The sequence below is a fragment of the Galeopterus variegatus genome, unplaced genomic scaffold (genome assembly GCF_000696425.1).
Source record: "Galeopterus variegatus unplaced genomic scaffold, G_variegatus-3.0.2 Scaffold2719, whole genome shotgun sequence".
NCBI lineage: Eukaryota > Metazoa > Chordata > Mammalia > Dermoptera > Cynocephalidae > Galeopterus > Galeopterus variegatus.
The window spans coordinates 260,372-263,902 of NW_007728830.1; positions in this window are offsets into that span (position 1 = coordinate 260,372).

The following is a 3,531-nucleotide window of genomic DNA, read 5'->3' on the forward strand; positions in this document are numbered from 1 at the left end:
TTTTGGCCTATTCCAGAAACCCTGTTTAGTTGTAAGCACATATCTTTGACTGGCATACTGGCAAGAGCCCATGTGAATCTGGCACGACAGCCTGCATTACCTTAGACACTTCATCTAAACTCTGGGCCTTGGTTTTCTCAACAGTAGAGGAGAATCAATCATCACTTACCTTCCTGGGGGTGCAATGATGTTGAAGTGAGACAAGGTTATGTACAAAGGCTGGCAGAGTTCCTGGCAACTCATAATTATTGCTGCTTCCCCCAGAGTGTGCCAAAAGGGTATTTCATAGATTACGTTTAAGCAAGAGTCATAGGGAGCACGTGTGCGCCAGTGGTTCTCAAACTTGAGCATGTGCAACTCTGTGAATATACTAAAAGCCACTAGATTGTATACTTTAAAAGGGCAAATTTAATGTATGTAAATTATATCTCAACTTAAGAATAATTATTGGGCCCCAACCCAAGGTTCTGGTTCAGTAGGCCTAGGGGTGGGGCTCAAGACTTTGCATTTCTGGTAAATCCCTAGGTGGTGCTGGGGCTGCAGGGCCCAGGACCACACTTTGAGGACCCCTCTTCCAGCCCAGCCATTCAGTTGAGTACTTAAAATAGGGCTGCTGCAGTTTAGATATGATTTTACTCTTCAGATAGTATCCTCTTAGTGTCATTTAAGTGGTTTCCACTAGATATTAATAATTCAGGAGAAATACTTTGATGGCTAACGTAAATCTTTGTAATATTTCTTAGCCAGGAAATTACCTCTTATAAACTATATAAATGCTGAATAACTTAGGAAATTTTAAAAAATATGAACGATTCCAAAATACTATCATAACAGTATTAGAATTTAATCTGTTAATGCCTAGTGATTTTCTAAATCACCAAAACTGAAGTTACATAAAATCAAAATAATTATAGATTTTTCTTGATCATTTTGATCCTGTTTTAAAACGTCCTTAAGCAAGCTCAGGGTTTTGACTGAGATGGACCTGAACAAAATCCCAAGTCCATTTACTTCTGCAAGAGAAACAACCTCCCTAAACTCATTTCTTTGGAAAACCTGCCCTGGAGTCCATGTCTCAGAAGTCTGCTTTGAGGACTGACCAAGACAGTACATAAGAAGCCCTTGGCATAATGCTTTGCACACTTGCCCATCAAAGATCTGTTACTTCCATTCTGTTTTGTAAAAACATTAATCCAACAGAAACCCTCGCTGTGAATGGTTTGGAAGTGGCCTCATCCTGCACACAAGGACTCTGATAATAAACTGGATTCTCACTGGCCTCCAAACCAACCTTCCTGATATTGGGGGAGGTTTCCGGACGCTGAGTGGTTCTTTTCCCTCAGGTCTGCCTAACTCGCATTAACACCAAATGCGTCACAGAGGAACACACAAGTGCCAGACACTGATTTTGTTTACTTTCCATTTATTCACATTCATGGATTATTACACTTCCTCAATGGGAGCACTCAAAAACTAACACAACTGAGATTATATTATCTGTCAATTCAAGTATTTTCATTTTAGAAAACAATTTCCTATTTAAAATAAAAAGCAAACAATTTATCCATTTGATTGCTAAGAAGTTTACATCTCTGTTACAATTATGTCCGCAAATGGACAGTCCTTAGTCCTTACTATGATTGCTACTAGCCAAGAACACACGGTGGCTTGTGCTCAAAGCTCTGGATTGGAAGAAAAGACCAGTTTTAACAAGCTCCTCACTTTCCCCTACCGGGACTACAGGACAAATCAGTTTCTATTTAATATTCTCACTTCCAGAATGAGAAGACTCAGGAGTTTGGGAGTCAGCCATTTAGTCTGCAAAGCCTTCAAATGCATGGTGCTTGCATTTTGACTCTAACTGACAAATGTTCAAAAACGAACAAACTGGTCTACCTGTAAAACTATACTGAAAAGGCTCTCAGTGAAAACTTGTTTTGAACTCTAACAGTAAAGTGGAATATTAGTTTTTTCCTTCCTCTACCCCAGAACAGGTAGTTTTTGGCATGCAGCATAGAAAACATATAATTTAGAATTGAAATTGTAAAACAGAATAACTCTCTTAAAGAAAATCAGTCCATGAATGATCATTCTGTGGAAAACACAATCTAAACCTCTTTAAGAACTGGACACACGTTTTCAGCTTGTAATTCTAATAAGGAAGACTGCACAAGACTCAATTTTTTGCTTACTGAGAACGTGCAAAAGAATGAGATAGACATATCAGTTTAAAAAAGAAAAAAGGCCACTGGGATATTTAGTATTTGTAGAGATGCAAAACAATTTGATTTAGAATTAAAACAAATAGACGCTCACTTTAGGCCATGTATATACATACAGTTTATGGATTCTCAAACTGAAGATGAAAATTTCAGTCCACATTAAACATTTTAAAGCCTAATTTCTAATATTTTGTTAAAAATAAACTAAAATAACCCATGGGTCAGAATTGTCTGTTAACACAGTGGGGAAAAATAGGTAAGCCCTCCGGGGGCCCCCTTTCCCAAGTAACATACAAGGAGTTGGATTTTACAATAAAATCCACATATATTCAGGCTCTTTTACACTAATACACAAAGTGGAGAACAAGCAGTTCCTAAAGCATAAAAGAGTGACTAAGAAAATATCACATTTTGAGTTATGATATACATATCACATTTTCCCTGTAACTTTCACTTTAACAGTGACAGTCTTAGCAGCAAAAATTTGCTGGGAATGTTAGAAAAAAAGAAAGCCACACATATCCACTAATTTAAAAATATATAAACTATTTTTAGAGGAGGGGGGTATTAAAAGGTAATCCAATTGTGATCTTTTCATGCCATTTTTTGTAAACATTCCACTATACATGCAGATGCTAACAAGTACTGCATCATTAACACTGAAGTGTTCCTGAAAGATGCCTGTGTCATTCTGGTTGGTACCATGGGGGCATGTATGGTTGAGCTGCAACATAATGAAATCTGTTACCCTTATTTCCTCTTCATCATTTTAAAAGCTGGATAAACCTAGTGCTGGCCAGTTGCCTCAGTTGGTTACAGCATGGTGTCATAACACCAAGATCAAGGGTTCAAATCTGCCCACAGGCAAGCTGCCCACCCCCTACACCCCCAAAACTGTATAAACCTAATGAATAGGGCAAGGCCAGTATTATTTTAACATTATCAACCACTTCTATAAATCACCTGTAACAATTCTAAAAAGTAAATGCAAGAAAATTTGCCCCTTCCTCCCTAGGTTGAACGAAATAGCTGAGTCTGACCACATCCCATAATAGTGCAAGCATACCTTTCTCTGCATGTATTTATACAAAGTCAAACACTGGGCCAAATTCTCCTACTGGAACCAGAAACTGAGAGTACAAGAATCCCATGACAAATGTTGGCCCAATTACCTTACCCCAAGTACATAAGAATTAACCATATTTGATCATAAAACCGCCCCACCTTACACCTGAAGATTGTAGTTTTAAAAAAGCAACTGTACCAACCACAATTATTTTGACTATTCTTTTTTTTTTTCCTTTTTGTC